The following is a 12922-nucleotide window of genomic DNA, read 5'->3' as shown; positions in this document are numbered from 1 at the left end:
TTTGACAATAGTAAAACCCCCCATAAACTAAAAAGGTATAACACCCTTGATCTTCCTTATAGATTTTAAAATTAGAAGAATATTTTTAGTAATTTATTGTTAAAATTAGGTTTTCAATGGGAAACTATTGCGCTCAGTGTTATATTTTGTCACAGTTCCAAAACTATTTAATCGTTACCAGCATTTGGCAGATTGTGAATAATAAGTTTTGTTGTTTTGTTTACATTTAATAACGATTTATTATTGAAACAATAAATTTATTCCGATTGATAATAATAACTTTGTTCGTTGACAGCACAAGTCAACTAACTGTCAAGTGTCAAATGTGTGTACGTAGGCGAAAAAAGAAAACAAGCAAAGAGAAACAATATGTAAGAGAGTGAGAGTTGTGTGTGGATGATGGGGGGGAGCTCGACTGTGCGGAAGGAGAAAGTAAGGTGGACGATGGGATTTGAAGAGTTGATTTGTTAATGTGCTGTCATGCGAAACGGGAGACTTGTCTTTCTTTATACATCGGACTGTTGTTGTCTCTCTTTCATTCTGACAGTGGTCTGGCGGTGGTAATGTAATGTCATTGCTGAAATAGTGGCTTTCGGTTTCGGATTTCAGGGAGAAGAAGTTGATGGTGGGAGGGGGACTTCCCCGTCGCTCCATTCCTTCGTCCACATCTTCGTCTTCTTGTTATTCTCATAACCCTCGCGTGCCTTCCGCCAATCTCCAAAGCCACCCGAACCCAAAACCAACACTAAATTCTCACGTTTTATTCCTGCTATCGACGCGACAACACGCTCCAACCAGATACTTATCAATAATTTGTCCAATAAATTGTTGTTATTGATTGACATGAATTTTCAATGCCCCAAAAATTATGATTCGATACGAACCGCACAGCACGACTCTTATTTCGTACTGTAGCCCCACGTCTTTTATCGATGCACCAAATATAAAAGCAATTATGTACATTCAATTCAACTCCACTACACAATGATAAAAAAAACATTTTATAAATGGTTTTAGTTTCTATTAATCATAAAAGCATTACTTATTACTAAAATTATAATATTTCGAATTGCACAAAGTTATTTTTCCTTTACAGTAAATATACATACAAATTTGTAAAATTATTAATATCATTAGTGATTTTTTGAATATCAATGAGAATATTGGTAGCTGAATGTTCTAATAGGAAAACTCTTTTTAGTAAGAGTCATATTTAAATTAAACTAAATCTAGAGTATAAATTATGTTTAGACTGTCTAGACTCTAGACTGTTCATTATGTATATAAAAAAAACAAACAAATAATGTTTATTTTTTAGTTACAGTATAAATTCTCAAATATGAATCACCAAAGGTATTTAACTTTAATGAGAAGAAAATTATAAATAATTATTAACGATATTTCAAATAACTGTTATACATAAAGTACAGTCAACTTTCCTATAACGCGGTACTCTCAGAACGCGGTACTCTCAGAACGCGGTTTCCATATGACGCGAAGCTGAAATTGCGACAGCCCTCCTATAACGCGGTACTCTTACAGCGCGGTTTCCGTTCAACAGCATCCCATAAGTTAAAATGTCTTCCTTCCTCCTAACTACACGTCATTAATACAACCTTTGGACCAAGGAGTCATTCAAACTTTAAAAATGTACTACACACGCCAATTTTTCCAAACCATTTTCGACAGATTAGTAAACAGTGAAAATAAAACCCTTACTCAGTGTGGATGGAATTTTCTATTTTAGATTGTATTAGAACCGTGTCATCGGCTTGCGCGGAAATTAAACCATCAACGCTTAATTCGTGTTGGAAACCTCTTTTACCTCAAATGGTTCAAGTAATACAAGATGATTGTACAATTTCACTCCTAGTTACAGAAATAGCAAACATTGCTTCTCGTTTAAGCGATGAAGAATTTGCAGTAAACCATCAGGATGTAAGAGAACTAGTACTCGGGGAAGAAACTTTAGATGAGGAAGAACTGATGGAATTAATTGATGCATCCACCTCAAATGCATTGGTAAACGAAAATAAGAAAAACGAATGGGTGCCACATCTCGATTTACAAGATGTGAAAAAGGACTAAATTTGGCTAAAGAATTAGAACTTCATTTCATTCAAACTGATCGTTCAACGGTGCGCAGCGCAAAGTTTAAAAAAGATTTAAGAAATTGCTTAGCTCCTTATAGAGAGGTTTTAGTGGAGTTAGAAAAAAAGCTACAATGGAAAACCAATGTGAAGATGAACTAATAAGTGATGAAGACATTTTGCCCATTAAAAGAAGACGAGTTAGGCGACTCATATCTGACAGCGAGGATGAGTGTTGAAAGATTACATAATTTTACAAAAGTCTTCAATGTTTTTGTTGAAAAACAGTCTTTTAGTTTAGTCCTTGTTTCATTTTTTCTTATCAATCCTTATATGAACTCTTCAATTAAATTCAATAAAAATAATTTATAATTTATCTTGTCTTTTGTATTTATTGGTCTCCATATAACGCGGTACGAATGATGTGATTTCTACTAATTCCGAGTTTCTTATAGCGCGGTTTCCATACAACGCGGTAGACGGTTTCCATAGAACACGCTACGAATTAGCCTGGTTTGTACGGTTAATTCCAAGTTTCTTATAGCGCGGTTTCCATATAACACGGTACGCACTCACCGCGTTATAGGAGGGTTGACTGTAATTGTATTAATTCACTTAGAACTGATAAGTATTGTCGAAGTCATAAGATTACTGAAATAATTTTAAAATTTTTACATATAATTTTATTATGTCTTGCTCCTTGTTTTGTAACAGGAAAGAGTAATTAAATACTATTTTTAATATATTTCATGCCAACTCGAATTTTCTATTAACATTCTATAATATTGTCTTTCTTAGTTTTCCTATGACTTTATATATGTAAACATCGAAGTTTATCATAATAATTATGATTAATTTCTATATCAATACAAATCTATTAAAATATGATAAAAATGAAAGTAATTAAAAATTTTAGTAATTATAGATTTTATCGGATATTGCAAAACGCATTTGCATTATGTAATAATTATACAAGATACGCGCCTCTTCTTTTGCCCAATTACACGTCATTAATAATAAATACTGAATTGTGGCTTTAGGGTATAAAATAAAAAACTATATTAATATGTAAATCCAATTGTATTTATCGTAATCTGCTATCTTTTAGGGTTGTAAGGATTTATTAAGGAAACTGTTTGGAAGTGAACAGTAGGTGATGATGATGTCATGTCGATTCCTATTAGAGTTGATGAGACGTGAATTGATCGCATTAGGACCGATCTGAGTATGAGTATAAGTGCGTATATATGTGTGTGAGTGTGTGTAGAGTTGATGGGGATGGAAGGTGGTTGGATGGGATGCTTTGGTAGCTGCCTGTACCCAGATATGGAATGGATATAGGCTGTTTGTAATGTGTAGTCGTCGGTCCCAAAGCGGCAGGGTGTCGGGTTTCCCCTGGAGAAGCTCTCCAACACTTCGACAAGTGCCCATTTGCATAAAGAGGTTATTCTAATACACTCCTCCACCGAAATACATACACATAACACACACACACACACGTAGCGAGCGTACAAATGAATACCACAATGAATTACACAATTTGCATCCAATTCGTTCAGCCCTCTCCGGAGGAATACAACAATGGAGGGGTTGGAAACAATGCAATTACGCGACGCTATTTAATTACACACGCGACACTTCTCATTATAACATCGCTGTTTTTCTTTTGTTTCCTTCATTTTTTTTTTTGGTTATGTAGTAATTGAAAAGTGAATAGAAATTATATTTACATATTTTATTTATAATTTAAATGTTATTGAATATAATTAAATTGTGTTGCGTTTAATTAGTGTAGTAATAAATGTGTTTGTAAATACAATTGTTCATTTGGTAACGCGTTTCGAATCAGATTTAAAGGTCGCAACAAATTTCAATACGATTCGAACGATTGTGTGTAGTAATATTAAAAAGCAAATTCGATAATTATAATACAGATTCGATCTGTCCGGATTCATTATAAAAATTGACGATTACATAAAATTAATTTTATTACACTTTTTGTACGGTTTATTGTGGTATGTATTTAGTTCCTCAATTAGACCGGTTTCAAAGAGTCGATTGTATATTGGCTAAAGCCGGACTATGCGAGGTATTGCTTTGTTTACTATGTTTATAAAGTTTTAATTCATTATTTCGAATGTGCGGATTTGCAATACAGATTACAGTAAATGTTCTTAATGTACGTACAATCGGCTGAACTTATGTAACTAATGATGTCAGCCGAAGTCTATATGAATGCACCATATTATGTTTTTGAGTTCTGATTTAGTATATTTTTCTAAAACTAAGAGTGATTAAAATAATATTGAAATATATAGACAATTTTCTAATATATAACGTAAATGTGTACGTTCGTGCGAACGAAGAGACACGAATGAAAAGGCATGCATTCAATGTCCGATTAACGTACACTCTCTTGTTGTACGGCAATTTGTATACGCATATTAGGAAATTGTGTTGTTCACATCTAGAATGAAAATCAATGTTTTCTATATAATTTTTAAAATAGACTTGAAATGCGAATGAGAGAAATAATGAAAACTTCAAATTCAAAAAAAAAACAGTGTTTCAGGAATGCAAGGAGTGAGAGGTAATTGCGTGGGCGAAGTCGCGCAGCCAATTTATAGTTAGCACATTTTCATGTTCTTTAATTTTCTGGACTGGAAGATTGGCACTAAATTCCTGCGAGTTGATTAGTTTTGCGCGTTAAGTGGTCGCAAAATGCATGGCGATCCGAAAAACACACACATATTCAGAGCAGAGTACACGTAATGCGGGGTTCATGCGAATGGCAGAGGCGAGTAATGGGAAGAAATGGAATGGAAGAGCGGAAATCTACGTGTGTTTGTGTGTATACGTGAAGAACGTTCTTTGGTCTTTTCGGAATTGGCCACGGTCACGCTAACAGACCCATTCGTCATTCCGACCATTAAACGACGACAACAAAAAATTAACCGAATTACAAATGGAAAAGGAGATGGAAGCATTCTTCGGGCAGAATGTTTACTTACTGCGAGAACTCCGAGAAACGCCCTTAATGTTAATGACAATTTCAAAACACTGAAAGTCGTAAAGTGTAAAATGGATATACGCTTAGACTTTTCCTTTCAATTTCACTCACATAAACAACATTTCTATAACAATTCCATCGATATCGTTATTATTACCATATTGATTGAACCAATAAATTATTAGCTCTAACAATTATATTTAATAATAATCAAAAGACATGTTGTATAAAATGGAAATTATAATAACATTAATATAAATAATACCAAAAACGTTTTACAAGAAAGGAATTTTTAGCTCAATGTTTTTATTAATCATAAAAAACTCTGAAAATATTACAATTATTTATATTATACATGAAAAGCTCTTTTTTATTATTTTATAAAGCAATCTATCTACAAGCAAAAGAAAGAAAGAAAGAAATACAGATAACAAACTCTAGATTTTGCGTTAATTAAAGAAAAAATAAAAGTGTATATTGGAAATTAATCCAGCGACCAAACTCCACAGAATGCTTATAAAAGTAAAACTTACGAACACATACACGCAAATAAGTCTTATTGACAATTTAGACATGACTAAAAAAGCGATTAGAGAGGTCCTGTGGTTTTAATCGTTTCAATCTTCGTCGATGAGATTCAGTGTGTGTAAGCTCAGAGGCAAGTTGGTTTGGATGGACCTCCAGCTGATGTTGGTATTTGCTGCTGAGTTCCGTTATCTCATCCTTCACAAATCTGACTCCAGTGTATTGATGTATGTACTGATTAGTCGAGAACCAGAGAGCATTGGCAATTACTCTAAGCGTTTTTGATTGGAACCGCTGTATGATATCAATACTTGTATTACAAGCAGATCTCCACAGTTGTAATTCGTATGTCCATATCGGTTTTATGATTGTTTTGTATATTAAAACTTTGTTTTCCGCTGAGATGGATGAGTATCTACCCATGAGCCAATGTAATCTTTTTACTGTCAGTTCCAGCTGTTTTATTTTTGTCGTAATATGCTTTTTTCAGGTGAGTCGATGATGCAGATTCATGTCAAGATACTTAGCATCATCAGCTTGTGGTAGAGCACTGCCATTCAGTGTAACGGGTGGACAAGTTTGTCGACGCATTGTGTACGTTACATGCACCGACTTAGCTTCATTAGTCCTAATTCTCCAATTTCTGAACCAATGTTCGATGCTATTCAGACTTCTTTGCAGTATCTGTGTGTCCGGATTTTATGGGATGCTAGAACAACGGTGTCATCAACGAATGTGTCTATAGTGGCGTACTGAAGAGTTGGTAGATCAGCCGTGAAGATCAAAAAGATTAAGGGTCCAGAAACACTTCCCTGCGAGACACAAGAGAGGATTGGGCGTAGTTCTAAAACAGTAATTTAAACCGGCTATGAGCATTATCAAATGTCAAGCTTCGCAAAAAAATGTATTGTAAATTCGATATTCTGATGATTTCAATGAATAAAGCAAAAACAATAGATATATGCAACGATATATATATATATATATATTTTCGCTGCATTTATTTATTTTTTGGAATGCAATTCAATTTAGTTTAAAAGCATTTTTGAAAGCAAAAAAAAACAGAGCGAAACAAACATGCATAAAAATGTATACGAGAAATGCAATACCATTAATATATATACATGCATGAATGCAGACAAACAGAAATAACAATAACAAAAAAAATACATAAATGTAAAACAAAATAATTTCAATATTAAGTGGTTCGATATTTAATAAAATAATTGCTAAATATATCTGTGATTCTCTAATTGTCCATAATATTTCATTACAAATAACTACTTCAATATTATTAATGAAGTTACTTAATGGTTCACTATTATTCTTATAATTTATGAATAAAATCATTGGTGTTAACTTATATGACTAATTAAGATAAAGAATGAATTCATTTTCTCCCCACATTATTGTAGTTCGAAGGCGTTCCAAAGTGGTGGTAATTTGCGGCAATGTGAACTGGGGTCTTTAGTGCAAGACATCCGAAAATGAGCAATACCACCACCACCACAGTGCCACCAAATAAATGATATTTGTTCAAGGGTCTCTCGATGCATGGGGGAAACGCGGTCCCACTTTCAAAACATATGTCACGATAATGTGCCCCAATTTGGGGTGCGAAAAGTTTATAACTCGCCCCTCGATGTGTAAAGAACGATGAACTCGATGAAGAAGAAAAAACATTAACGGACGATTTAACTAAACCATCGACGATGATTGCGGAAGCAATCCGATTTGGAGGGTTCAAAAGGTCATAAAGCGTTTACCTGAATCTGAAGAAAAACGCAAGAAGTTTCTCAACCCTTTTAGTTTAAATTTTACCCATTTTTGAGGATATCTTTCATCTGCATTTACTTCGCAACGGGTTTAATTTATACCTGAAACGTGAAAATCCAATAGAATTGTTCGAAGGGTCAGGGGTCAGCATCTTAAGATTTGGTATACCTGAACGTGGCAAGGGGTTAAAATGTTTCCTGATTTGCAAAAATTAAAGGATTGACCTGGAATATTTTACTCTTAAACCCTTTACAACTAATTTTCTATAGAAGGTTAAAGGAAATGCTTCCCCTATTTTCAATCGTTGTTTGTATTTTTACCTGAAACTTGAAAAATATTTAGGGTGGAACCTAAAGGGTTGACCTCAAATTTGAAAGATCAGCATCTTCATACCCTTTTTATTCTTGAATTAACAAAATTAAAATTTTCCTCTTTTACGAGTTTTTTATACCTGAAACGAGAAAGAGTTCAAGGAGTCATCTGATTTCAACAAGGGGTTAATATTACCTGATTTATAAATATTAAAGGATTGACCTAGAATATTTTATTCTAGACTTTAGGAAATACTTTCCCTATTGATTTTTTTTATTTTTATCAAAATTTTACAAAATCTTCAACCTTTTTTTCTTGAATTAAAAAAAATATAAAAATTGATTTAAATTTACCTAAATTAAAACATACATAGTTTTTTTTATTAACTTTAGTTTTATTAATCCCAGAGTTATTTATTTCTACAATCTTGAAACTTATTTGTTTACTTGATATTATGTTCAAAAACGAAACTTTCCTTTATTCTATTACTGCATTTAAAAAAATCATCTTTAACGGATTTTTATACTTAAAATTACATAATTATCAGAATATTACTTGATTTTAAAAATGGGTTTGTAAAAATTGGAAGTTCATATATTCCCATCGAATAAGTTTACCTTTCTCTGGTACTCAACGGGTTTAATTTCTACCTGAAATGTAAAAATCGAACAGGAACTTAAAAGTTCAAGAGTTCAGCATCTTAAGTTTTGATAATTTCCTGATTTTAGCACCAAATAAATGGTTGATTCACAAAATTTAAACGAGGAACTTCATATTTTCCCAAGGAATGAGTTTACCTTTACTCTGATACTGAACGGGTTTAATTTCTACCTGAAATGTAAAAATCCAACAGGAAGATAAAAGTTCAAAGGGTCAGCATCTTAAGATTTGATTATTACCTGATTTTAGCAAGGGGTTAATATTACCTGATTCACAAAATTTGAAAGAGGAACTTCATATTTTCCCAACGAATGAGTTCACCTTTTCTTGATACTGAACGGGTTTAATTTCTACCTGAAGTGTGAAAATCCAACATGAAATAAAAAGTTCAAAGGGTCAGCATCTTAAGATTTGATTATTACCTGATTTCAGTAAGGGGTTAACATTACCTGATTCAGAAAAATTAAAGGATTGACTTGAAAAATGTTACATTTAAACCCTTTGGAAGTAATTCTCTATACAGAACTTCCGGAAAAGTTCCCCCAATTGAATCATAAGTGATATTTTTACCTGAATCTTCAAAAATCTTAAGGGTGAAACGCAAAGGGTTGACCTAAAATTTAAAAAAATCTCGTTTCTTTCCTCAAACTAAATCAATTCAAAAAAATGATTTAAGCTCAACTAAGGAATTATTTGTTATTTTATACAATCTAATTTGTGAAAAATAAATTTAGTAATTTGCAATTTTTTTTTATACAAACTTAGAGAAATTTACATCAATACTAAATGGAAAAACCATTTGAAAATTGTAGGTAGTTTAATTTCTTCCTCAAATGCCAATGAAACTTAAAAGGTCAAAGTGTAAGAATCTGAAAATTTGATTATTACCTAAAATTAGCAAATATTACACGTTTTCATTCTTTTGTCACTTTAATATTACCTGATTTAAAAAATAATAAAAGATTGAAAAAACTTCCCCTATCGAATCATAGTTTTTACTTTTACCTCAATTTTGCAAATTGACGGTAGCCAAAGGGTTGACCACAAAAACGAAGTTAAAGGATTGACCTGAAATAACCTTTAGAACCCTTTTATTTCTTCTTATTTTTACCTGAATCTAGCAAAAATCTTATCCTTACATTCAACATCTTAATGCATATTTCCTACCTGATTTCGAATCAATACAAAATTAGTTTACCTGAATTTCAAGAAACTATTTTACATTAAATTTAATCATTTGGGTTTTCTGCAACCCCTTTTTTTCTAACCAAACGAATTGAATAATTTCTAGTAAAGGATTGACCTGGATTACATATAAATTAAATTCGTTTCATACATTTCTACCCTTTATATTATTGACATAAAGAAAAACAACTGTATTCTCAGAATTTAACCAATTCTTGAAAAGTCACACACATATGAAATAATCCGAAAAATGTTATATTCGATAATTACATAATTTTTTTTTATAGAAATGTTTTGTTTCCATATTGAAGATATTGTAGTAATAACGAAAGTTATGTAAATAATTTCAGCAAGTGTTATTTAATTCTTTTTATTTCGGAGCAGGTTCGGATGTATCAGTTTACGAGACGAGGAGAGAAAGAAATAGAGTGCAACGAAAATAATAATGAATAAAAAAAGGACGGAAAGTATGGAAGAGAGACTTCTCATGTTTCGCCATTCACATAACATACACACAGCATATGTACTTATTATACACATTGACTGACTCACTTGAACTCGAATTATATTTTTAACTTCATTCACGAACATCCACACAACACATACAAACAGAAATATATAAATATAAACAAACTAATCATTAATAATAATTGTAAATAAAGGATACTCAAGTTAATATTATTGTTAAAATTTACTGCTAAATTTCAATGAAAATATTTCTACTTTGAAATTAATTGAAACATTATTTTAGTTACAATTTTTTTAGTGTTTAGCAATAAACTTTAAACAAATAAATATTTATAACAATATAAAATAATAAATTTTGTTCAATCAACTTTTACCATCTTTCCAGTAAATTCATAATTCTGTGTTCATAAAATTGCTGGTCATTATCAGCAAGAAATTGAACAAAGAGTTTGAAAACTTCCAAATAAATGGTAATCTGATGATACAAGCTCAGGGTTATATATATGAGATGCGACATGCCTTTCCAAGTAAGCACCAATAAATCTCCACACGTTACCAAATACGTGTGAGGATTTTCATTCAATTTGCCAATTCTGGCAATATTTCTTTGATTGCTACTTCCCGTTTCATCAGTTGTTGACAGTAAACCTCCAATTTGCTTTCTTTGATTTGCTCTTTGGTTTCATCTACACAACAACTTTGTAATTTCACCAAATTGATATCATGATCTTTTTTAATGCAATTCAACTTTCGATGCGATTTGTGCTGGTTCATCACGTTTCGATCATGATCGTATTCAATTGATTTTATTGTAGATGATCATTTTTTCATCACTAGTAATAATTTGTTTAAAAAATGTGTCAAAATATCGAGATTCTTAACGATTTCTTTCCGACCCAATAAATCAATTAATAATTATCTTTTTTCTTGTCTTTTAGTAAAGTTAAAACATTATGTAATTAATTATATATTGCTGAGAGGAAATATATCTGCAGTCGGTGTTTAGAGAATTATGAAATGATAAAGGAAAGGCGCCATCAGTGCGCAATAAACAACAAATAAAAGACTTTCTCGTTTATCGAACGCTTGGTATTGCATTACCCCCCCATAACGGCCCTATTTTACAAGGAAACGCAATATTTATTTATTCGCGTCGCAGTTCAGATTTATCTGCGAAACAATTAACAAAACCCACTGCAAACGAGCAACGGAAACACAGTCTAAACAATAAACACTATTCAACAATAATAAGATAATTATTATTTGTAAACAGTTTTCGCGCGATTAGCATTATTGACAGTATGAATTAACAATAAGATACGATTCACAACGAAAGTTGTACATTGCACAAAAAACATATAATAACAAAAATACATTAAATTAAATATAATATGATATTAATTTTTAATTAAATTTTACGACAAATTTTGTTAAACAAAATAAGATATTCAACGCAAACATGAAGAAAAATAATTATTTTTTTAATAAATCTCATAAGCTACTAAAAAGTTAATAAAACGTTAAAGAAAGTCATGGGTAGATTTGATAAATTTATATATTTACTACTTATATATTTATAATCAATTCAAACTTGGAAAGTCCTGAAAGTTTGTAATGATTTTTTATTAAAATTGAAAATCTAAACCTTTATACGATATCAATATTTGATCTAATAATTAACAGATATTCCGTTTGGTGTTTCAGGCTTAAAACACAAGATATAAAATTATGTAAGTTATTGCTTTAGTGGCAGCAATATAAAAGTATCAAAGTCTAAAATGCACTTTGTTTTTTTTTATTCATACCACTAAACTGACACAAATTTGATCCTAACCAAACTTTTTTATAAATTGAGATGTCACCTTAAATCGGCAAGAACTATCCGGATAACCCAATTGTCTATTGATTTTATTCTAGCTTTATCATTAGTAATTTTTATAATAATTAAAATAAATTTGCCTTTAATTCTTAAGTTAGCAAATCTTAACAAAAATTGACATCTGTCATTTCATGTCAAATTCATGTCATGAAATTATCAAAGTTATTGCTTTAGTGGCATTTCAGTAATAGAAAAGTATCAAAGTCTAAAATGCACTTTATTTTTTTTATTCATACCACTAAACTCACATAAATTTGATCATAACCAAACGTTTTTTATAAATTGAAATGTCACCTTAAGTCGGCAAGAACTTTCCGGATAACCCAATTTCCTATTTATTTTATTCTAGTTTCATCATCAGTAATTATCATAATAATAAAAATGAATATACTTTTAATTATTAATTTAGCAAATCGTAACAAAAATTGACATCTGTCATTTCATATCATAAAATTATCAAAGTTATTGCTTTAGTGGCATTTCAGTAATAGAAAAGTATCAAAGTCTAAAATGCACTTTGTTTTTTATTCATATCAGAAAACTCACATAAATTTGATCCGAAACAAACTTTTTTATAAATTGAAATGTCACCTTTTAGGTTAAATCAGCAAGAACTTTTAGAAAAACCCATTTTTCTATTGTTTTTATTCTAGTTTTATCATCAGTAATTATCATAACAATTTAAATAAATATGCTTTTAATATGCTTATATTGTTTAGCAAATAGTAACAAAAATTGACATCTGTCATATAATATCAAATTCATGTCAATTCCTTTCCGAATGGTAAAATTTATTCTGTGTTTATAAATTAAAAAGTATAAACCGACAAAATTAAATTTTGTCTTATATTGTTTATAAAATCGAAGTAATTTCTAAATCCAAAATTGAAATTGGATCAATTAGATTGAAAACGTTGAGAAATGCACGAATATAGGCAAAGTTTTTTATAAATTGAAATTCAACTTTTAGGTTAAATCATCAAGAACTTTCCGGGAAAGCCAATTTTCTATTGATTT

Source organism: Nicrophorus vespilloides, unplaced genomic scaffold, assembly GCF_001412225.1.
Source record: "Nicrophorus vespilloides isolate i.1.1-1 unplaced genomic scaffold, Nicve_v1.0, whole genome shotgun sequence".
NCBI lineage: Eukaryota > Metazoa > Arthropoda > Insecta > Coleoptera > Silphidae > Nicrophorus > Nicrophorus vespilloides.
This window is presented reverse-complemented; position numbering follows the sequence as displayed.